General features: G+C 45.1%; 1 pseudogene; it reads right to left on the bottom strand.

The window, feature by feature from the left end:
- Positions 1 to 5,989: 5,989 nt before the first annotated feature.
- LOC139250318 (zinc finger protein 665-like) lies at positions 5,990 to 24,525 on the bottom strand (annotated as a pseudogene).
- Between the last annotated feature and the right edge of the window lie 244 nt (positions 24,526 to 24,769).

The following is a 24,769-nucleotide window of genomic DNA, read 5'->3' as shown; positions in this document are numbered from 1 at the left end:
TAGTGAGTACTTTGCATCAGTCTTCACCCTTTAACATCATGCTCAAATGTTAGAATTTACTAACAATACTTTTATCAGTAACATTAACATAGATAAACATATTGTTTTAGAAAACATTCAGAACTTAAAAAGAAATAGAGCAGCCAGACTGGAGAATATCCATCCAAGGGTCCTCCGGGAGATGGGACATGTGCTGTGTGAGGGTCCTCCGGGAGATGGGACATGTGCTGTGTGAGGGTCCTCCGGGAGATGGGACATGTGCTGTGTGAGGGTCCTCCGGGAGATGGGATATGTGCTTTGTGAGCCCCTCCGGGAGTTGGGACATGTGCTGTGTGAGGGTCCTCCGGGAGATGGGACATGTGCTGTGTGAGGGTCCTCCGGGAGATGGGACATGTGCTGTGTGAGGGTCCTCCGGGAGATGGGACATGTGCTGTGTGAGGGTCCTCCGGGAGATGGGATATGTGCTTTGTGAGCCCCTCCGGGAGTTGGGACATGTGCTGTGTGAGGGTCCTCCGGGAGATGGGACATGTGCTGCGTGAGGATCCTCCGGGAGATGGAACATGTGCTGTGTGAGCCCCTCTGGGAGATGGGACATGTGCTGTGTGAGCCCCTCCGGGAGATGGGACATGTGCTGTGTGAGCCCCTCTGGGAGATGGGACATGTGCTCTGTGCGCCCCTCCGGGAGATGGGACATGTGCTGTGTGAGCATCCTCCGGGAGATGGGACATTTGCTGTGTGAGCCCCTCTGGGAGATGGGACATTTGCTGTGTGAGCTTCCTCCGGGAGATGGGACATTTGCTGTGTGAGCGTCCTCAGGGCGATGGGACTTGTGTTGTGCGAGCCACTTGCATGAATGTTTAATAGCTCACTCTGAAATAGTTCCTACAGATTGGAAGGATGCTAATGAAGTTCCCATTTTAATAAAAATGTTACAAGGCAGACCTGGGTAACCAGAGGCCCATCAGATTAATATCGGTAATAGGTAAGATGATTGAAAGAATCATAAGGGATGCAATATATGAATACTTGGATAGGGAGGGACATATTAGGGACACCACAACCCATTATAAAGAGTTCATGTCTCTCAACTCTAACTGTATTTTTTGAAGAAGTTACAAAGTTAGTGGATGAGGGAAGCCCAGTAGACATTGTCGACTTAGATTTCCAAAAACGTTTTGATAAGGTAGCACACAAGATGTTTCTCGATAAGATCGGAGCCTCTGGTATGAGTGAAATATATTGAGCTAGATACAGAATTGGCCGGCAGGATGTAGGTAAAGAGCAGATATCGGTGAATTTGGATCTGTTCGGAGTGCGGTCACCAGTGGTGTCCTGCAGGGATCAGTGTTGGGACTGTAGCTTTTCCCTATTTTAATTTATGATCTGGATTTTAGGGTTGGGGGCACAATTTTCAAATTTTGAAATGATACCAAGATCTGTGCGAGTGCTCGAACTGTAGAAGAGGCTCGTCTGATTCAGGCAGATCTTAATGTGTTGGGACACTGGCCTCATGACTGGAAAATGATGTATAACTTCGATAAGTTCAGTCTTATGTATGTGAGCAGGGCAAATGCTCAACATTCATACACTCTCCAGGGAAAGGCATTAAAGATAGTGGAAATAGAAAGAGATTTAGACATTCTAGTGAATACCTCCTTAACGGTACACGAACAATGCAGTGCAGCGACATTTAGACAAATATGGTGTTGGGATGTATCCATAGGACAATTCAGTATAAGACGAGGAGTACTGTTTTGGCCGAGTACAAGACTTTAGTCAGGCCACACTTGGAATACTGTGTCCAGTTTTGGTCTCCTCACATGGTGGGTGATACAGGTTCTGGAAAGGGTCACTCGACTAATTCCAAGTATAAAGCATCTTAGTTACCAAGATAGGTTAAAAGAGTTGGGACTCTTTACCTTAGAGCAGTGTAGACATAGGGCGATATGATTGAGGTTTATAAGATAATGCAGATGAAAGAGTGTTCCAGCTGACCGTTTATTGCAATTAAATAGGTTAGGCAGCACCAGGGGACGCAAATTTCAGTTGTATAAGGCTAGATCTCGGTTAGACATCAGGAGGTGGTTCTTTTCCCAGAGAACAGTAGACTTCTGGAACAAGCTGCCCTCTCATGTGCTGGATGCAGACTCACTTAATTCCTTCAAGTAAAAGCTGGATTTGTTTCTGGCTGCGGCGGAGATTAACACTTACAGAAGGTAGGTACTGCAGGGAATTTAATGGCCAGAGTGATCTCCTGGACTAGTTTCCATCGCTTAGATGGGTTGGAGAGGAATTTCCCAGATTTTATTTTCCCAAATTGTCTTGTTTTTTTTTTAAATCTGTATTTTTGCCTCTCCCAGTTGATCACATGGATTCGGGTGGAGTGGAGTGTAGACGCTGTTATATATCGCAATTTTGTGGGACAGGCTTGATGGACCAGATGGTCTTTACCTGTCCATCATTTATCGTATGTATTAAAATGCTTCCTCTACATTGTCCAATCGAACACTACCATAGCAGGTACAGCGCGGCTTAGATAGAGAATAAATCTCAGGCCCCGAATTAGAGCCCACAGGCTCCGTGCAGATAGGCCTCGGTGAGCGGGGTCACTGGCCGCCATCTTGCACTGGGCGGGATCAGGGCGCATGCGTGGCCATCTTGGTTCAGGAACAGAGAGTGGGTGGGGCTTCAGGGTCTCTTTTCCCATCTGGGTCCCAGTGCCTGGGAGGTCGAGCATCCTGGGCAACACAATTCTCATCATCATAAAATCAGAGACTGGTTACAAAATGGAAGGAGGCCATTTGGCCCATCGAGCCCATGCCGGCTATCTGCAAGAGCTTCTACTCATCCCACTCGAGCTACTCTGTCCAGACTTCTCATGATTTTGAACACCTCTGTCAAATCACCTCTCAATCTTCTCTGTTCTGAGAACAACCCCAACTTCTCCAGACTATCCACGTAACTGAAGTCCCTCATCCCTGGATTCATTCTCGTAAAACTTTTCTGCACGTTCTCAAAAGGCCTTTGTATACTTACTAAAATGTGGAAGCCAGAATTGCTCCAGTTAATTCAACAAGCTCCCCGCTGGAGTGCAACTACACTACAGAACCAGTGGCAACCTGTTCGTCTACAGGCCAGGTCCAAGACCACCCCAATCTCTGCCGTTGTGCTACCGTACGCGGACAATACCTGCGTCTGTGAACATAAAGAGGCTGAACTTCAAGTCATAGTCAACGTATTTTCTGAGATGTACCAAAGCATGGGCCTTACACTAAACATCTGTAAGTCCGAGGTCCTCCACCAGCCTGCCCTCACTGCACAGCACTCCCTCCACCCACCACCCGCAGTCATCAAGATCCATGGCACGGCCCTGGACAACGTGGACCATTTCCCATACCTCGGGAACCTCTTATCAACAAGACCAGACATTGACGACAAGATTCAACACCACCTCCAGTGCAGCCTTCGGCCGCTTGAGGAAAAGAGTGTTTGAAGACCACACCCTCAAATCTACCACTAAGCTCAAGGTCTACAGGGCTGTAGTAATACCCATCCTCAGACACATGGACTATGTACAATAGACACCTCAAATTGCTGGAGAAATACCACCAACGAGGTCTCCGCAAGATCCTACAAATTCCCTGGGAGGACAGATGCACCAACGTTGGCGTCGTCGGCCAGGCCAAGATGCCAAGCTTTGAAGCACGGACCACATTTGATCAGCTCCGCTGGGCAAGCCACATTGTTCACATGCCAGACACGAGATTCCCAAAGCAAGCACTCTACACAGAACTTCTTCACAGCAAACGAGCCAAAGGTTTGGCAGAGGAAAAGTTCCAGGGACACCCGCAAAGCCTCCCTGATAAAGTACAACATTCCCACTGACACCTGCGTGTCCCTGGCTAAAGACCGCCCTAAGTGGAGGAAGTGCATCCGGTAGGGCGCTGAGCACCTCGAGAGTCATCGTCGAGAGCATGCAGAAATCAACCGTAGGCATCAGAAAGAGCGTGCGGCAAACGTGTCCCACCCACTCCTTCCCTCAACGACTATCTCTCCCACCTGTGACCGGGAGTGTGGCTTCGTATTGGACTGTTCAGCCACCCAAGGGCTCATTTTTAGAGTGGAAGCAAGTCTTCCGCAATCCGAGGGACTGCCTATGATGATGATGATGAACCAGAATTGGACACAATACTGAGGCCGATCCAGAGTTTTACGTGGGTTCAACATAATATCCACACTTCTGTACACTATACCTCTATTCATGAATCCGAGGATCCCGTAAGTCTTTGTAACCACTTTCTCAACCTGTGCTGTCACCTTCAGTGATTGGTCCACATATACTCCTGGGTCTCTAAGTTCACGCCCCCCTTTACAATTGCACCCTTTAGTTTATATTTCCTCTCCTCTTTCTTCCTACAAAAATGTATCACTTTTGGACTTTTCTACATTAAGTTTCATCTACCACATGTCTGCCCATTCCAGCAGCATGTCTATGTCTTTCTGAAGTCTATCAGTATCCTCCTCACTGTTCACTGTACTTCCAAGTTTTGTGTGAGCTGCAGATTTGAAAATTGTGCCCTGTAAACCCAAGTCTAGGTCATTAATATAGATCAAAAAAAGCAGTGACCCCAGTACCGACCTCTGGGGAACACCACTTCCTCCAGTCTGAAAAACAACCGTTCACCACGACTCTGTTTGTGTCAGTTAGCCACTTTCATATCCATGCTGCCACTGTCCCTGTTATTCCATGGGCTTCGATTTTGCTGGTATTGGTAACACGCCTGGGATCAGTAAACACAAAACCCAGTCTGTTAATCACTTTCAGCTACTGGCCTTAGCATGTGCCCCACAGCATCTCTTCTACCCTCAATATGTGAATAGAGCCTGACGCCTGTAAACCTGGTTTAAGTTTATATCCACTCAGCAAATCTGTTTAAGAAAACCCTGTAGGCCAATGAGACACTGTTAAGGTGCCAGTGTGCTGCTGGTTTGATTGGCATTTTGCCTGTAATGGACTCTGTACTTTGATCTCCGTATTTAAGGAAGGATATATCTGCATTGGAGGCAGTTCAGAGAAGGTTTACTAGGTTGATTCCGGAGATGAGGGGATTGACTTATGAAGATAGCTTGAGTAGGTTGGGCCGAAACACATTGGAGTTCAGAACAATAAGATGTAATTTTATTAAAACATAGAATAATGAGGGGGCTTGATCGGTGGATGCATAGAGGATATTTCCACTTACACGGAAACGAAAACTAGGGGACCTAGTCTTAGAATAAAGGGCCACCCAAGTAAAACTGAGACGAGGAATTTCTTCTCTGAGGGCTGTAAATCTGTGGAATTCTCTGCCCAGGAGAGCTGTGGAGGCTGGGTCTTTGAATATATTTAAGGCGGAAATAGACAAATTTTTGAGCGACAAGTGAGTAAAGGATTATGGGGAGTGGGCAGGGAAGTGGAACGGAGTCCATGATCAGATCAGCCATGATCTTATTGAATGGGGTAGCAGGCCCGAGGGGCCAAATGGCCTACTCCGGCTCCTATTTCTTATGTTGTAACTGAATATTTCTCCCAGCGTATCCTTGTCTGTAATGAAATATGTGTCTTTTAATAAGCCTCAGGTGCTTGCTCATGTCTGCTGCAGATTCCAGAGTTGATTCCCGAGTTGAGGGGTCTGACTTATGGTTGAGTAGGTTGAGGAAGTTGGATTAAACATACTGGAGTTCAGAAGAATGAGATCTAAGTGTGGCCCTGAAGGACTGTGTCCAGTCTGAAGTTCTTTTACCCCCGGAAGATCCTTCCCACAGAATGTCCTTTCTCAGCTCCACTCAGGTGATGCTCAACACTCAGGTGGGAAAGACAAAAATCCACAGCAATGTGTTGAAAGAAACACTAATTTATGTGTCTATATCCCAAATATTAAACTCCAGTCGATTTCAGGAGTTATTAACATCAGTGTTACAGGAGTTACAAACCCAAACTCTCAGAATGAACACGATTCAGTCCGGGATGTGAATAACAGCAGAATCCAACCCCTGCAGTCACTTGTGAACTCGCTGATGTCTCAGCAGGTTGCCTGACTGAGAGAATCCCTTGTCACACTCAGAGCAGGTGCATGGCCTCTCCCCACTGTGAACTCGCTGGTGTGTTAGCAGGTTGGTTGAAGTAATGAATCCCTTCCCACATTCAGAGCAGCTGAACGGCCTCTCCCCACTGTGAACTCGCTGGTGTGTCAGCAGGTGGGATGATAGAATGAATCCATTCCCATAGTGGGAGCAGGTGAACGGCCTCTCCCCACTGTGAACTCGCTGATGTTTAGCAGGTGGGATGATAGAATGAATCCATTCCCATTGTCGGAGCAGGTGAACGGCCTCTCCCCGGTGTGAACTCGCTGGTGTCTCATCAGTTGCTCTTTGCTTTTAAAACTCTTCTCACAGTCAGAACATTTGCACGGTCTCTCCTCATTATGAACTCGCTGGTGTGTCTGAAGGTGGGATAATTGAGTGAAGCCCTTCCCACAGTCGGAGCACGTGAAAGGCTTCACCCCAGTGTGAACTCGCTGGTGTTTCAGCAGGTTGGATAACTGAGTGAATCCCTTCCCACAGTCGGAGCAGGTGAACGGTCTCTCCCCAGTGTGAACTCGTTGATGTGTCAGCAGGTGGGATGATGTAGTGAATCACTTCCCACAGTCGGAGCAGGTGAACGGCCTCTCCCCAGTGTGAACTCGCTGGTGTGTCAGCAGGTGGGATGATGTAGTAAATTGCTTCCCACAGTCGGAGCAGGTGAACGGTCTTACCCCAGTGTGAACTCGCTTGTGTGTCAGCATGTGGGATAACTGAGTGAATCCCTTCCCACAGTTGGAGCAGGTGAACGGTCTCTCCCCTGTGTGAACTCGCTGGTGTGTCAGCAGGTTGGATAACTGGGTGAATCCCTTCCCACAGTCGGAGCGGATGAACGGCCTCTCCCCAGTGTGAACTGGCTGGTGTCTCAGCAGGTTGGATTAATAAATGAATCCCTTCCCACACTCGGAGCAGATGAACGGCCTCTCCCCAGTGTGAACTCGCTGGTGGCTCAGCAGGTGGGATAACTGGGTGAATCCCTTCCCACACTCGGAGCAGGTGAACGGCCTCTCCCCTGTATGAACTCGCTGGTGTGTCAGCAGGTGCGATGATGCAGTGAATCCCATCCCACACTCGGAGCAGGTGAATGGTCTCTCCCCTGTGTGAACTCGCTCGTGTATCAGCAGGTCCGATGATGCAGTGAATCCCTTCCCACACTCGGAGCAGGTGAACGGCCTCTCCCCAGTGTGACCTCGCCGATGTGTTTCCAGCTGGGATGGGTAGTTGAAACATTTCCCACAATCCCCATATTTACACGGTTTCTCCCTAGTGTGACTGTACTTGTGTCTCTCAAGTTTGGATGATTGGCTGAAGCCTTGTCCACACGTGTACCGTTTCTCCCCACTGTGAACGGTGCCTTCTGCTTCCATGGTCAAAAGCTGATGATATTCCAGTCCCGATGTACTGAGTGACTGTCAGATCTTGAGGTGATGTTTTTTTTGAGCTTCCAGTCTACAAATCTTTCCCTTTTAACACCATGTAAATTGAATTTCAAACAGGAAAAGGGAGTGTGAGAGAGAACCCACAAAAACACAAAGGCAGGTTGTGAAATTGAGCTTAATGAATCTGGTCATTTGTGGGTCCAAAAAGTGACCATGAAAGCTGCCGGATTGTCGTAAAAGCACATCTGGGTCACTACTCTCCTTCAGGGAAGGGAACCCACCTCCCTCGACAGGCCCACATGGGAAATTGTTGGTCCCACTGGGCCCAGAAGTACTGGGGGTGAAACCCAACAGTTCCTCCCCCCTCTCCATCCAGCTCAAACTCATGCAACAAACAGACCCACACAGGAGGCCAGTGAGTGACTTCCACATCCAGCGCCTACTCATACAGAGCGGCTGGGAATTGCTGGGCCTGCTGTATAAATGTAAGTTGTTGTTTTCCTGGTGTGAGGGAGGTGCTGCCCCCGGGGTTGCAAGTGCCGGGCCCGGTGGCTCTGACTCAGGGCTTGAGAGACGCACTCGGTGTTGCTCGGGGACCCGAGACCCGCACTCGGTGTTGCCCGGGGCCCCGAGAGCCGCACCCGGTGTTGCCCGGGGACTGAGAGCCGTACTTGGCGTTGCCCGGGGACTGAGAGCCACACTCGGTGTTGCCCGGTGACTGAGAGCCGCACTCGGTTAAAAAGGAGGCAGACAAAATGCAGGAAACTATAGACCACTTAGCCTAACATCTGTGGTTGGGAAAATGTTGAAGAGTTCATTCTTAAAGAAGCAGTAGCACATAGAAACATAGAAACATAGAAAATAGGTGCAGGAGTAGGCCATTCGGCCCTTCTAGCCTGCACCGCCATTCAATGAGTTCACGGCTGAACATGCAACTTCAGTACATCATTCCTGCTTTCTCACCATACCCCTTGATTCCCCTAGTAGTAAGGACATCATCTAACTCCTTTTTGAATATATTTAGTGAATTGGCCTCACCAACTTTTTGTGGTAGAGAATTCCACAGGTTCACCACTCTCTGGGTGAAGAAATTCTTCCTCATCTCGGTCCTCAATGGTTTCCCCCTTATCCGTAGACTGTGTCCCCTGGTTCTGGACTTCCCCAACATTGGGAACATTTTTCCTGCATCTAACCTGTCTAACCCCGTCAGAATTTTCAACGTTTCAATGAGGTTCCCTCTTATTCTTCGGAACTCCAGTGAATACAAGCCCAGTTGATCCAGTCTTTCTTGATAGGTCAGTCCCGCTATCCCGGGAATCAGTCTGATGAACCTTCGCTGCACTCCCTCAATAGCAAGAATGTCCTTCTCAGGTTAGGAGACCAAAACTGTACACAATACTCCAGGTGTGGCCTCACCAAGGCCCAGTACAATTGTAGGAACACCTACCTGCCCCTGTACTCAAATCCCCTCGCTATGAAAGCCAACATGCCATTTGCTTTCTTAACCGCCTGCTGTACCTGCATGCCAACCTTGAATGACTGATGTACCATGACACCCAGGTCTCTTTGCACCTCCCCTTTTCCTAATCTGTCACCTTTCAGATAATAGTCTGTCTCTCTGTTTTTACCACCAAAGTTGATAACATCACATTTATCCACATTATACTTCATCTGCCTTGCATTTGCCCACTCACCTAACTGATCCATAGCAACCTCCTCGCAGCTCACACTGCCACTCAACTTAGTGTCATCCGCAAATTTGGAGATACTACATTTAATCCCCTCGTCTAAATCATTAATGTACAGTGCACATTTGGAAAAGCATAATTCGGTCAGGCAGAGTTAGCATGGATTTATGAAGGGAAAGTTAAGTTTGACAAATTTGCTGTAATTCTAGAGCATGTAATGAACAGGGTGTATAAAGTGGGTGTGATGTATTTGGATTCCCAGAAAGCATTTGACAAGGTGCCACATAAACGTTTACTGCACCAGATAAAAGTTCACGGTGCTGGGGGTAATATAGTAGCATGGATAGAGGATTGGCTAACTAACAGAAAACAGAGAGATGGCGTAAATGGTTCATTCTTGGGTTGGCAATCAGTAACTAGTGCGGTGCCGCAGGTATCATTGCTGGGACCCCAGCTATTTACAATCTATATTAACGACTTGGAAGAAGGGACTGACTGTAACGTAGGCAATTTTGCTGGCAATACAAAGATGGGAGGAAAAGCAAAGTGTAAGGAGGACACAAATAATATGTAAAAGGACACAGACAGGCTAAGTGAGTGGGCAAAGATTTGGCAGATGGATTATAATGTTGGAAAGTGTGAGGTCATGCACTATGGCAGAAAAAAAATCAAAGAACAAGTTATTATTTAAATGGAGAAAGATTGCAAAGTGCTGCAGTACAGCAGAACCTGGGGGTACTTGCGCATGAAAGATAAAAGGTTCGTATGCAGGTACAGCAAGTGATCAGGAAGGGCCAATGCAATCTTGGCTTTTATTGCAAAGGGGTTGGAGTGTAAAAGCAGGGAAGTCTTGCGACAGTTATACAAGTTATTAGTGAGGCCACACCTGGAATACTGCGTGCAGTTTTGGTTTCCATATTTATGAAAGGAAATACTTGATTTGCAGGAAGTTGAGAGAAGGTCCACTGGGTTGATTCCGGAGATGAGGGGGTTGACATATGAGAAAAGGTTGAGGAGGTTGGGCCTCTACTCATTGAATTCAGAAGAACGAATGAGAGGTGATTTATCGAAACGTATAAGATAATGAGGGGGCTTGACAAGGTGGTCGCAGAGAGGATGTTTTTACTGATTGGGGAGACTAGAAATAGGGGACATAATCTTAGAATAAGGGCCCCCCCCCCCATTTTAAACTGAGGTGAGGAGGAATTTCTTCTCTGAGGGTTGTAAATCTGTGGAATTCGCTGCCTCAGAGAGCTGTGGAATCTGGGACATTGAATATATTTAAGACAGAGATAGACAGTTTCTTAACCGATAAGGGAATAAGGGTTTATAAGGAGTGGGCAGGGAAGTGGACCTGAGTCCATGATCGGATCAGCCATGATCGTATTAAATGGTGGAGCAGGCTCGAGGGGCCATATGGCCTGCTCTTCCTCCTATTTTTAATGTGCTTATTTTCTTATGTAGTCTCGTATGGGAGTGTGAATTTTACTCATATCTGTCCATCTCTGGTATGTGGATGAGGGTTTTACTCTGTATGTTAGTTGCTGATACGAGAACGTGGATTTTATCCTGTACCTGTCAATTTCTGGTAATTGCCTGTGGGTTTCATTCTCTATCAAAAAGGGCCACATTACAGCATAATTCTAAAAGGATAAACAGTGTTAAAAAAACAAGCCTGAAGGCTCCGAGTCTCAAAGCGAGGAGCATTGGTAATAAGGTGGATAAATTAACTGCACATATAGCTGTTAATGGATATGATGTAATTGGGATTACAGAGACATGGCTCCAGGGTAACCAAGGCTGGGAACATAATATGCAGGGGTATTCAATATAGAAGAAAGAAAAGGAGGTGAGGTAGAGTTAATTGTTAAAGAGGAGGTTAATGCAATGGTAAGGAAGGACATTGGCTGGGATAATGTGTAATCTGTATGGATCGAGCTGCGAAACAACAAAGGGCAGAAAACGTTTGGTGGTCTGTAAACAAACCCAACTAACAGTAGTAGGGAGGTTGGGGATGGCATCAAAAAGGAAATTAGGGACGCGTGCAATAAGCGTCCAGCAGTTAACATGGGTGACTTTTACCTACATATAGGTTGGGCTAACCAAACCAGTAGCAATATTGTGGAGGAGGATTTCCTGTAGTGTATAAGGGATAGTTTTCTCGACCAATATGTCGAGGAACCAACTTGAGAGCAGGCCATCCTAGACTGGGTCTTGTGTAACGATAGAGGATTAATTAGCAATTAGTCGTGCGTGGACCTTTGGGGAAAAGTGACCATAATATGGTAGAATTCTTCATTAAGATGGAGAGCGACACAGTTAACTCAGAGAATAGGGTCCTGAACTTAAAGGAAACTTCGATGGTATGAGACGTGATTTGGCTGGGATAAACTGGCGAATGATACTTAAAGAGTTAATGGTGGATAGGCAATGGCAGACTTTTAAAGATCACATGGATGAATTACAACTATTATACATCCCTGTCTGGCGTAAAAATACAACATGAAAGGTGGCTCAACCGTGGCTAACAAGTGAAATTAGGGACAGTGGCCTATAAATTGGCCTGACAAAGCAGCAAACCTGAGGACTGGGAGAAATTTAGAATTCAGCAGAGGAGGACTAAGGGTGTTATTTGGAGGGGGAAAATAGAATATGAGAGTAAGCTTGCAGGGAACATAAAAAACTGATTGAAAAAGCTTCTATAGATAAGTGAAGAGAAAAAGATTCGTGAAATCTAATGTATACCCCTTGCAGTCAGAATCAGGTGAATTCATAATGGGGAACAAGGAAATGGTAGACCAATTGAAGAAATACTTTGGTACTGTCTTCATTAAGGAAGCCACGAATAACCTCACGAAAATACTAGGAGACCAAGGGTCTCGCGGGAAAGAGGAACTGAGGGAAAACCTTATTAGTCAGGAAATGGTTGGAGGGAAACTGATGGGACTGCAGGCCGATAAATCCCCAGGTACTGATAGTCTGCATCCCAGAGTAGTTAAAGAAGTGGCCCTAGAAATAGTAGATGCATTGGTGGTCATTTTCCAACATTATATAGATTCTGGATCAGTACATATAGATTGGAGGGTAGCTAATGTAACCCCACTTTTTAAAAAAGGAGGGAGAGAGAAAACAGGGAATTATAGACCGGTTAGGCTGCCATTGGTGATGGGCATAATGCTGGAATCAATTATTAAAGATGTAATAGCATAGCATTTGGAAAGCAGTGACAGGATTGGTCCAAGTCAGCATGGATTTATGAAAGAGAAATCAGGTTTGACAAATCTTCTTGAGTTTTTTGAGGATGTAACTAGTAGAGTGGATAAGGGAGAACCAGTGGATGTGGTGTATTTTGAATTAACAAAGGCTTTTGACAACGTCCCACACAAGAGATTAGTGTGCAAAATTAAGGTACATGTTATTGGGGGTAATGTATTGATGTGAAGGGAGAACTGGTTGGCAGACAGGAAGCAAAGAGTGGAAATAAACGGGTCCTTTTCAGAATGGCAGGCATTGACTAGTGGGGTGCCGTAAGGTTCAGTGCTGGGATCTCAGCAATTTACAACACCATTAATTATTTAGATGAGGGAATTTAACGTAATCTCTACAAATTTGCAGATGACACTAAGCTGGGTGGCAGTGTGAGCTGTGAGTAGGATGCTAAGAGGCTGCAGGGTGACTTGGACAGGTTAGGTGAATGGGCAATTGCATGGCAGATGCAGTATAATGTGGATAAATGTGAGGTTATTCACTTTGGGGGCAAAAACAGGAAGGCAGATTATCTGAATGGTGACAGATAAGTAAAATGGGAGGTGCAAAGAGTCCTGGGTGTCATGGTGCATCAGTCACTGAAGGAAGGCATGCAGGAACAGCAGGCAGCAAAGAAAGCAACTGGCATGCTGGCCTTCATAGCGAGGGGACTTGAGTATAGGAGCAGGGAAGTCTTACTGCAATTGGACAGGGCCTTGGTGAGGCCACACCTTGAGTATTGTGTGCAGTTTTGATCTCTTAATCTGAGGAAGGACGTGCTTGCTATTGAGGGAGTGCAGCGAAGGTTCATCAGACTAATTCCCGGGATGGCAGGACTGACATATGAAGAAAGACTGGATCGGCTAGGCTTACACTCACAGGAATTTCGAAGAATGAGAGGGGATCTCATAGCAATATATAAAATCATGACGGGACTGGAGAGTTTAGAGGCTGGAAGAATGTTCCTGATGTTGGCGAAGTCCAGAATCAGGGGTCACAGTCTAAGGATAAGGGGTAAGCCTTATCGGACTGAAATGGGGAGAAACTTTTTCACCCAGAGAGTGGTAAACCTGTGCAATTATATACCACAGAAAGTTGTGGAGTCCAGTTTGTTGGATTTATTCAAGAGGAAGTTAGATGTGGCCCTTACGGCTAAGGGGATCAGCGAGTATGGAGAGAAAGCGGGAGTGGAGTACTAAAGTTGCATAGTGAGCCATGATCATATAGAATGGTGGGGCAGGTTCGAAGGGACGAATGGCCTGCTCCTGCATCTATTTTCAATGTTTCAATGTATCTTTCCATTCTTGGTGTGTGATGTGTATTTTGTGCTGTATCTGTCCATCTCTGTTATGTGAATGTGAGCTCTACGCCATACCCGTCATTCTCCAGTATGTTAGTATTGTTTTACTGTGTACCCCCAATTCCTGATAGAGTATTGGTCTTACTTTCTAACTGTCAATTTGTGTCATGGAGGTGAGTGATTATGCTGAATCTGTCGGTCTCTGGTAAATGAGTCTGAGTTTCACTCTGTATCTATCTGTCTCTGCTGTGTGAGTGTGGGCCTTTGTCTGTATCTCTCCATTTCTGTGGTCTGGTTCTATGGGAGTCTGGGTTTTATTTTGTACCCATCAAGTTCTGACATGTGATTGTGGGCCTTACTCTATAACTGCCAGTTTCTGCTTAATTGTGAGTGGACTTTCTTTTGTACCTGTCAGTTTCTGGAATGAAAGAGAGGTCTTTACCCTGGACCTGTCAATTACTGGTTCGTGCGTATGGGCATGTCACTGTGTGTCAATTTATGTTATGGGAATATGGATTCTAATAAGTCAGCCTCTGATATGTGAGTGTGAGTTTTATACTGTATTTCTCAGTCTCTGATATGCAAGCGTGTGTATTTTTCTGTAACTGTCGGGTTTTTTTGTGTGTTCAGATTAATCTGTGCTTCTCAGTTTCTGCTATGTTAGACTGTACCTATTTCTTCCTACTACTTGATTGTTTGTTTTTGACTGTACCTGTCAGTTGCTGCTATGTGAGTGTGGAATTTACTCTGTATCTGCTTGTCTCTGGTATGTGAACATGAGAATTAATTTTACTTTTAACCTGTATTTCTCTGATATGTGAGTGAAGATTTTGCCTTCTACCTGTCATTTTTCTGATGTGTGTGTGTGGGTTTTACTCTGCCGCTCTCAGTTTCTGTATTGCAAGTACAATTTTTACTTACTGCCTTTCAGTTTTCCGAAATGTGCTCATGGGATTTACACTTCACCTGTCACTCTCTGGTATGCAAATGGGGATTTTATTCTGTTATATTCACTTTCATATATGTGGATGTGTGTAGTATACTGTATCTGTCAGTCTATGGTATGGGAATGTCGGTTTTTTCTGCACCTGTCATCTTTTGGTATGTTCGGGGGTTTAAATACTGTATCCGTCAGATTCTGCAACATGAAATGGCTTTTGCTCTGAACCCATCAGCTTCTGATATGCGAGTGTGGTTTATACTTTCTGTTTGCCATTTTTTCTGATAGATGATTGTCTTTTATTCTCTACCTGTCAGTTTCTGGCAAGTGAGTGTGGGTGTTTAATGTACCTGTCAGTGTGATCTGTTTCAATGGTGAAACCGAATGTGATTATACTGCTCCATGTGGCTAAAAGATTCACAATGTAACTCTGCCACTTCGGATCACTGTGGGACTGACAGCTTCTGCTTCCTGTGACAACAGGATTGATGCCAGTTCTGTGTCTCTGCGCTCTGTGAGTGATAATCTACTTACTGTGTGTGAGAAGGAGCTGCCTGCACTGTTCCTTGTGTTCCGGGTGGAAGAAAGATCACATTTGTTCAGGCTTGTTGAAGAATTTTGCTCTGAGAACAAAAATACGAGAACATTATTAGTTCTAAAATATGGATGCGGGGGAGAATATGATGTACCTGAGGTAGCGACAATGTAGCTCTCAATCACCAGCAACACGGTTCTGGAGAACTCAGCTCACCGAAATATAACACGTCTTTAAAATATCTTCTCCCACACTCCTCTCTTGTTGCCTGCAATAGATGCACCTTGTGAAAGTCCCCACATTCTCGCTGTCAGGCTGTTTCCCCCCGGACTCAATGCTGATCTCTGAGCCCATCTGCGGACACGCTCCCAAAGTGCTGTGCTGCTGTAAGGAGGCTGCTGCTCGCTGCCTTACCCCGGGGCTACTGTGTTACCATTCCTGGCTGTTTTAAACCATCTTCTTCTGCTCACTGAGTGAATGGTGATCACAGGCAGGGCTGGGGGAGGGGAGGGTGCATGTGCTCTTCTGCTCACTGGGAATTGACACAGGAGGTGGGGCTGAACCGCGCATGCACAGCTCTCTGCAATAATTCAGCCTGTAAATATCAAAGTGCACTTTTCCCGATCTACTTTTATCAGAATCTGTGCAAAGGAACTGGGCATGGGGGGAAAGGACAGAGCATGATTAAAGCTGGGAGCCTTGTCCCTTGGAGATGATCAATTTGGGATCATTCCGTGCAGGATGTTTTTCTCCATGAGCCCATCTTCACAAGGCAATCCTGCAGCAACATCGGAGGGACGAGGGAGTGGGAGTGTTTGCTGGGACCGTGCAGGAGTTAATATCTGACAGAAACAATCTGAGATCAGTTTAATTACAGTAAAACACTCGGTCACTGAGAGTAATACTGAAGTGGATAATCAAGGGGCTATAGTGAGGCAGGAACTTAATACAATCACTATTCATAATGAAGTAGTACTCGGTAAATTAATGGGACTAAAGTCAGACAAGTCACCTTGCTTTGATGGCTTACAGGGTAAGGTCTTAAGAGAAGTGGCTGCAGAGATAGTGGACAAATTGGTTGTAATCTGCCAAAATTCCCTGGATTCTGGAGTGGTCCCAACTGATTGAAAACCAAAAATGTAACGCCTCTATTTAAAAAAGGAGGCAGACAAAAAGCAGGAAACTATAGACCAGTTAGCCTAACATCTGTCATTGTGAAAATGCTGGAGTCTATTATTAAGGAAGCAGTCGCGGGACATTTGGAAAAGCATGATTCAATCCATCAGAGTCAGTATGGCTTTATGCAAGCAAAACATGTTTGACAACTTTTCTGGAGTTCTTTGATGATGTGAGGAGCAGAATGGATAAGGGGGAACCAGTGGATGTGGTGTATTTGGATTTCCAGAAGGCATTTGATAAGGTACCACATAAGATGTCATTGCACAAGATAAAACTCATAGCGTTGGGACAATATATTAGCATGGATAGAGGAGTGGTTAACTAACAGAAAACAGAGAGTCGGGATAAATGGGTCTTTTTCCCGTTGGCAAATGGTGACTAGTGGGGTACCGCAGGTATCGCTGATAGTTCCTCAACTATTTACAATCTATATTAATGATTTGGATGAAGGGACTGAGTGTAATAGAGCCATGTTTGCTGATGATAAAAAGATGGGTGGGAAAGCAAATCGAGAACACGAAAAATCTGCAAAGGGATATAGACAGGCGAAATGAGTGGGCAAAAGTTTGTCAGATGTAGTATAATATGAGAAAATGTGAGGTTATCCACTTTGCCAGAAATAATAGAAAAGCAAATTATAATTTAAATGGAGAAAAAATTGCAAAGTGCTACATGACAGAGAGACCTGAGGGTGTTTGTGCATAAAACACAAAACGTTAATGTGCAGGTACAGCAAGTAATCAGGAAGGAAAATGGAACATTGGCCTTTATTGCAAGGGGGATAAAGTAGAGAAGTCCAGCTACAACTGTAATGGGTATTGGTGAGACCACACCCAGAATACTGCATGCAGTGTGGTCTCCGTATTTAAGGCAGGATGCACATGCATTGGAGGCTGTTCAGAGTTTAATTCTAGCGATGAGGGGGTTAGTTTATGAGCATAGGTTGAGAAGGTTGGGCCGATACACATTAGAGTTCAAAAGATTGAGAGTTGATATTATTGAAACATATAATAACGAGGGGACTGGACAAAGTGGATCCAGAAAGGATATTTCCACTCAGGATAAACTAAAACTAGGGTGCACAGTCTCAGAATAAGGGGCCACCCATTTAAAACTGAGATGAGGAGAAATTTCTTCGCTCAGAGGGTTGTAAATCTATGGAAGTCTCTGCCCGAGAGCTGTGGAGGCTGGGTCATTGAATATAGTTAAGCCAGAGGTAGACAGAATTTTGAGCGATAAGGGATTAAAGGATTGTGGAGCGGGCAAGTAAGTGAAGGTTAGTCCATGATCAGATCAACCATGATCTTATTGAATGGCAGAGCAGGATCCAGGGGCCAAATGATTCACTCCTGCTACTATTTCTTATGTTATTAAGTTCTTATGAGAACATTTCCCTGGGATTGCACATGGGGACTCTAACCCTGGGACTGTACATGGGGACTCTAACCCTGGAACTGTACATGGGGACTCTAACCCCGGGACTGTACATGGGGACTATAACCCTGGGGCTGTACATGGGGATTCTAACCCTGGGAGTGAACAGCTCTGGGGATTTCCTGTCACAATTGTCTGGGATGTAACCAGAAGCTTAGCACTGAGCAGCGCCTTTAGGAGATGGTGAGAAATCCGAGGTGTCGAGAATATAACTAAGCTGTTACTTTACCAAGATGGCCGCACATGCGCTTTGCTGCTCACTGAACCAAGATGGCGGAGGACTGACCTTGCCTTCCTGTACAAAGATGGCCGCCGTTACCCCGGGCCTGTGACTGGGAGAAAGCCTCGAGGCTGCAGCCGCCGATATTCCGTTTGTTATTCCAGGCTTCCGGCGGCACCAGTTGTTTATGAAGCCTCCCCGCCCAACCGCTGCTCCATTACTCACCTCCGCCCCGCTGAAATTGAGCTGTTTTGCGGTGCACCTTTCACCATCCCTGCTCCGCCATTACACACACCGCGCATGCTCCGAATACGGTCATTACCCGCGCCTTCGCTCTGTGCCCCTGAATTCTGGGGTCGGCACAGTTTCCGTCGCGGCGAATGCTGGGTAAATAGGAACAGCCAATCAGTGAATGGAAGAGGATTTACTGGGCCACCATTGGCCACTGAACCATGTTCATTCTGGCACTTAGACTTTGTTTCTGCTGCTCTGAATAACCCTATACCTGAGCTGGAGATTAATGTTCTGTCTCAATATTGTTTCAAACACCGTGTGTCCAATATTTCATTTCTCCATAACTATCATCATCATAGGCAGTCCCTGGAAGCGAGGATGACTTATTTCCACGCTAAAAAAGAATGAGTTCACAGGTGTTTTAATGAAATACCTAATATTGCAGATCCCGAGCTACATCTTGAAAGGTGGAAGATGCCTGTGTTTGGATTTTTTTTAACGTGTGGTGGTCGTTGCACACCAGCCACCAAACTGGCTTGACAGAGCTCGGCCTTGGTCCAGTGGCAAGAATTACCCCAGACGACTGGAGACTAGTTCTGCTGCACGGACTGAGCGCACATATATAGCAGATTGAGCTGGGCCATGCTGCCCCTAGGCCCTTGCCCCTTCTGGGCCCCAGACTCATGCCTCTCCTGGGACCCGGTCACGTCCTTCTATAATTTCTTGCTGCTCCTTCGCCCTCCTGCTGTGCCTGCCCACACTGCAATTAGCGACGTGACTTTGCAGCCGTCACCATCCTACAATGGAATACCACCGCCGCACACTGCTCCCTCTGATGGCCCCGACCTGCTGATTGTCATACAGACCGGGACCATGCCGCTGCACAGGAGACAAATTCATGTTCCCTTCCCTTACATTTTGGGCCTTTTCTTACTCTAGATTATTTCACTTCTCACGCAGTTCATCTTTTGCCAAATCAAATCCCAAGCTTGTTTCGTTTGAGCATACGGCTTGTAGGTGTCATACACTGAACCGGCGTTTCTAACTTTACACACATTTGACGTTCCTTGAAAGAACTATCTTGCTTCAGACTGGAACTGTCTTATTTTCCATAATGTTTAACGATTTTTGAATGCGGTTAATAGATCTCCACACATACTGCATACTGCCTTTGAAATGTTCTGGTCTTTGTAATTCTCTTTGCTAATTTGGATGAGTTAGTTGATTATAATTACTTGTTACAAACAGAAGTTGCAGAAATTTTTTGCATCAAAATAATTGTTTAAACACTTCCTTTATCGGGTCTTTAGCTTCCCCACTGATCTCTGTTTCCTCTTGTGGGGGGAATCGAGAAATAGATGGCAAAGTCTGAGCATAAGAGGTTTAAAACGCAAATGAGGATGAATTTCTTCTCTCAGAGAGTCGTGAATCTTTGAAATTCTCTGCCCCAGAGAGCAACGGACGCTGGGTCATTGAATATATTTAAGTTGCAAATGGACTGATTTTTGAAAGATAGGGAAGTCAAGCGTTATGCGGAGCGGGCAGGGAAGTGGAATTGAGGCAAGATCAGATCAGCCATGATATTATTGAATGGGAGAGCGGGCGCAAGGGGCCAGATGGCCTACTTCTGCTCCTATTTCTTATGTTCTTAGCATTGATTAGGGGCTGGGTTTAGATGCAGGTTTAGTGGTTAGTGGGTGTGGTTTGTGGCTATGTGTTAGGATTGGGATTAGTGATTGTGATAGTCAATATGATATTCGTCTTAGGATATATTGATTAACGTAGAAAGCACTATTGGCAATATAAGTGTCACTGCACTTGCCCTTTTCCATTTCAGGTTTTTAACCTTTCACAGACGAGTCACAAAACAGCCTCACAATGTGTTAATTCAAGGAAGCTCAGTTTCTGCGCAGGCCTCATTTCCTCCCTTCTTTTAAATCTCTACATTTCTCACAGAAAAATCAATTAGTGACATTAGATTTGGGGATTTTGGGACAATAACAGACGAATACAGTTGTTGTGCTGGTTGCATTTAATCATCAGCCTGCTTGAAAAGGGCTTCTGACAATAATCTGTCACTCGGCCTCACCAGTCACCGTCTGATTCCACCATCATATCGTCATTCATTACCCACCTTTCCGCCTAACTAGAGCTGCTTTCAGCGGCATGGCCATTCCACATACTGAGGCACTCTAATTACCGAGCAGAGCATGAACACCGGCACAGACTGGTTAGTCCGAATGGCCCATTTCTGTCCCATATATCTGATGTAATTCTATAGTCTCAGTGTAAGTGGTCCAAGGATTTTGTGCCTCAGTGTTATTGGTCCATGGATTTATTGTCACGGTATTAGTAATCCCTCAATTTGCTGTCACGATGTAATTCATCATGGATTTGATGTCTCATTGTAACTGGTCCCTATATTTGTTGCCTCAGTGTAAGGGGTCCCTGGATTTGATGCCTCAATGTAAGTTGTCCCTGGATTTGGAGTCACAATGTATGTGGTCCCTGTATTTGGAGTCAACAAAACCTCGTCACTGGGACTGAGGGCAAACCCGCCGCCCAGCCACACATTAAGCACAGAATGATCCCACTCAAATCTATTCCCAATTAACACTGCCCACATTAATTCACCAGAATCAGTCCAGTGCCTGCAAGGAACTGCAATCCCACGTCTAACTTCAGTGTAACACACAATAGAAAACATTTTAAAGGAAAATTAAACCCCATCATAGTCCAACAAAGGCAGTTAAAGGGCTGTAAATCCCATTCATTCATACACCTTCTTCACCCTTACTCTCCAAACCCCTCACACCAACTCCTCTTTGAACCTACAATTTAATTTTTAATATCACTTACACAAGTCATCCACACTGGAGGTAAATCTCAGGACCTTCTGTGTAATGGTGAGGTGATCACTTTGCAATAAAATGCAGAGACTGGTGGGAGGCTGCTTATTACGCTCGGTGAGATTTAATCCCCTTTCCCACAGTATACTGCGGACAAGTGTTCACCTTGGTAACGGAATGGTCATTGTAACATCACTTTCGAATCAAGAGCACACAAGACAATGGGTCGTCAATAAATGGTAAAGGGATTAAACACTCTGCAATTACGTTGTAAATCAGAGCAAATAAAGTGCTGGAAAATAACTGGCAAAGACAATAGCTTATTTCTGTGGAATTCACTGTCAAACATTAAGAATGATGTGTTTTGTTTACACACACGCACACACACACGCAAATATAGCAAAGACTTTGTGTGTGCACTTTTCAGTTGTTGTGCTTAACCAGATGAGTATTTTTTCTTCAGCCTTTAGGACCTTGCGGGAGCCCACCGGCGGTGCCTGCTGTGTGAGGATATTTGGAGACCGCGCGCGTTTGCTCCTCCCAAACCTGGGGGAATGGAGCAGATATTTAAAGGGACTCGGACTCCCTTTTCACTGCCTATTTATACTTAAAGGAACAGTGCAGTTTATCTCGGAGTGTCGGGGAACTTCACGAACTTAACTCCCATTAACAGTTGTTCCCTTCTGTACTGTGCAGTGATTGAAAAACTGTCGATTTCAGTGACTTGCGCCTTTCTTAAATGTCACACTCTATTTGATGATCGATTTGACTTGAATTTGGAAAGACTTCAGAATTGTGCACTGTGACGAAAGTTTCCTTTAAAGCTGGAGTAAAATGTGTTTCCAAATATTATTTCTAACCCTCCCCCCATCACCCAAATTTTAGAAAACACTGCAATATTGACTGGGAAGTTCCCAAGTTCGTTCCTTGATCTGTGCTGTTACTTGATCTCAGCCAAGGCAGCAGTTCAGGGGTTATAATTGTCCTCGGTACCAGTGGGCTAAATATGATTAAAAATTAGCCAGTGCCCCTGCTCTTGATACCGATCCAATGACCTCAAGTGGGAAATGACATCAACTGGGAAATGTGTGGTTGTAATTTGAGGGCAGGACTGGACTCGACTCTGATGCCTCCCACAGTGGAAATGTCTATCCTGTACTTAAAGTAACAACGTTTGTAACCTCAATTTCCATGGTATTAGAAGGTGAGGGTCTACAGCTGGGAATCTGAAACCAAACATCACGGCAAGATTTGAGAGAATCACCGGATTGATCAGGATCACCCTATCATCAGCCTTTGGAAAATCACCAATCACAGCGGTGAGAAACAGGACACATGTTCTGTGTGTGGATGCACCTTCAACCAATCGTCTAGCCTGTGAGACTCGTGTGGCCAGCTGACTCAACACTGTAAATGTAGGGACAGTGGGAATGGATGTAGTTGCACGTTGGGTGGAAAGACATCAGGGAGAGACCGTTTACCAGCTGAATGTGGAAAGTGATTTAGTCTCCCATCTCACCAACTGACATTCGAGCAATTAGATAACAGACTTTCACCTCTGAATATAGAGCTGGATTACGAGGCCGTGATATTTTTACTTGTTCATTTTGTTGACTGTAAACCTTTGCAAATTACTTGATGTGATGGGTTTACTTGTACATTTTCCTTTAAATACATTTACTGAGTGGATTCAAATTTAAATTGAAACCAGATTTGCACGATTCTCTATTCACACATCGAAGGTGAGAGAGATGCTGCCAGGAACGCGCTAAGTCCTGTAGCAGAAAGAGATTAACAGACTGTGTTTTGTGTTTAGTGATCCCAGGCGTGATAGCTACCCCTACTCTGGACACCAAGGCAAAGAGCGGCACTCTGGAAGGTATAAGGAACTGGGACTTCTCCCTGAGAGTAATCAAAGGCATGAGAACTGAAACATTCTAGAGTTAGAAAGGAGAAAAGGACCAAAATATAACAGGACATCAAATAGTCTCCTCTTATCATGGATATTTCAAATATCGACACATTGTATTATTTGAAATTTCAAAATATTAATCTCCATCCCAGTTTTCGGGGTTAGTAATAACAGCAGAAACAAATCCCAACTGACAGAACGAACACGATTCAGTCAGGATGCGATTAACAGCAGTAATAACAATAGAACATAACCCCTGCAGTCACTTGTGAACACTCAATTCAGATGACTGAGTGAATCCCTTCCCACACTTCCCCAGTATGAACTCGCTGGAGTTTCAGCAGGTTGGATGACTGAGTGAACCCCTGTCCACACACAGAGCAGGTGAACGGCCTCTCTTCGGTGTGACTGTGACAATGAATTTCTAGATCAGGCGGGGAACTGAATCCCTTCTCACAGACTCCACATTCCCACGGTTTCTCCAGGATGCAGCTGTCCTTGTGTCTCCCAGGTTGGATGAAAATTTGAAGTTTTGTCCACACACAGAACACGTGTAATTTCTCCCCGCTGTCAATGGTGCAATATTTTTTCAGCTTTGTAACTGATTGAAGCTCTTTCCACAGTCAGTGCACTGGAACACTCTCACTCGGATGTGTGTGTGCTTTTCCAGTCGCACTGATGTCTGAAATATTTTCACACAGACATGTTGTGGAAAAATATTTCCGAGACTAAAGAGAGGTTTATTAAATCGGAGACAAAGCTTTGGGAGAAGTGTTAGAGACCCCTGTCCCTGAACCAGCTTCTCAATTTGATATCTCCAGTGAGATTCTATTATCTTACAAATTACGTCACTTTACATCACATGCTTTAGCACTAGTCCTTAAGTCTAAGCATCACATTACAAGGTTTGCAAACCTTTTCATACAATTACTGTCCAAAGCTGAGCTCTTGATATAAACCATCCTCGCATTGTGACAGGGCATTATAAACAATTGCAGGCTTTTTGGCACCGGTATAGACAAACATACCCCCACTTATCTCTCCAGTCGTTCCTTATCTCACTTTCCTATCTCCATAACTCAAGGCCAGCATACCTTGAAGTCTAACTGTGTTTTTTTTTATATAAAGCATAATGCATCAGTATTGTCCCTACAAAATTCATTAAAGTGGAAAATAAAAACAAATGTTTGGTCCCGCATACTAGTCAAGTATATGTCCAAAAATCCGCTCGAACAATATTCCCCCTTTTGGTCCTGGAGGATGTTCACGAAATCCAGATGACCACAATGATAGTAGCATGGTGTCATATATTCGTCATTTGGGTTATGTTACTTCCCTGATGTTCCGTATGTCCACCTTGCCTGTAGCTCTAGGCTACCCTTAAAAGATAGTGGTCGCTGTCATCGTCATCTGTTTCTTCATCCTTGGTGCCTTCAAGTATTTCCATCAGGTGTGCTTCTTCTTCGGCGATTACACTGGCTACTGGCATTTGTCAAGCCATCATAACTTTACAGCAGATAATAAAACACCTGATAATCAGACAGCAAGTAATTATTAATACAACCAGAGTAATTACTCCATGCACAAGATAGGACCACAGGATTCCCCTAACAGCCAGTCAAATCAACCAGATCCTCCTGCTGTCGTGAATAACTTCTTTAACTCCCTTCTTATGTGATCAGCGAGGTTGGTTATGTTTTCTGAATTATCGGGAATGTAAGTGCAACATTCAG

This window comes from Pristiophorus japonicus, unplaced genomic scaffold (genome assembly GCF_044704955.1).
Source record: "Pristiophorus japonicus isolate sPriJap1 unplaced genomic scaffold, sPriJap1.hap1 HAP1_SCAFFOLD_37, whole genome shotgun sequence".
NCBI lineage: Eukaryota > Metazoa > Chordata > Chondrichthyes > Pristiophoridae > Pristiophorus > Pristiophorus japonicus.
Note: the sequence above shows the minus strand (reverse complement) of the source record. Positions and strands in the feature narration are given on the sequence as shown.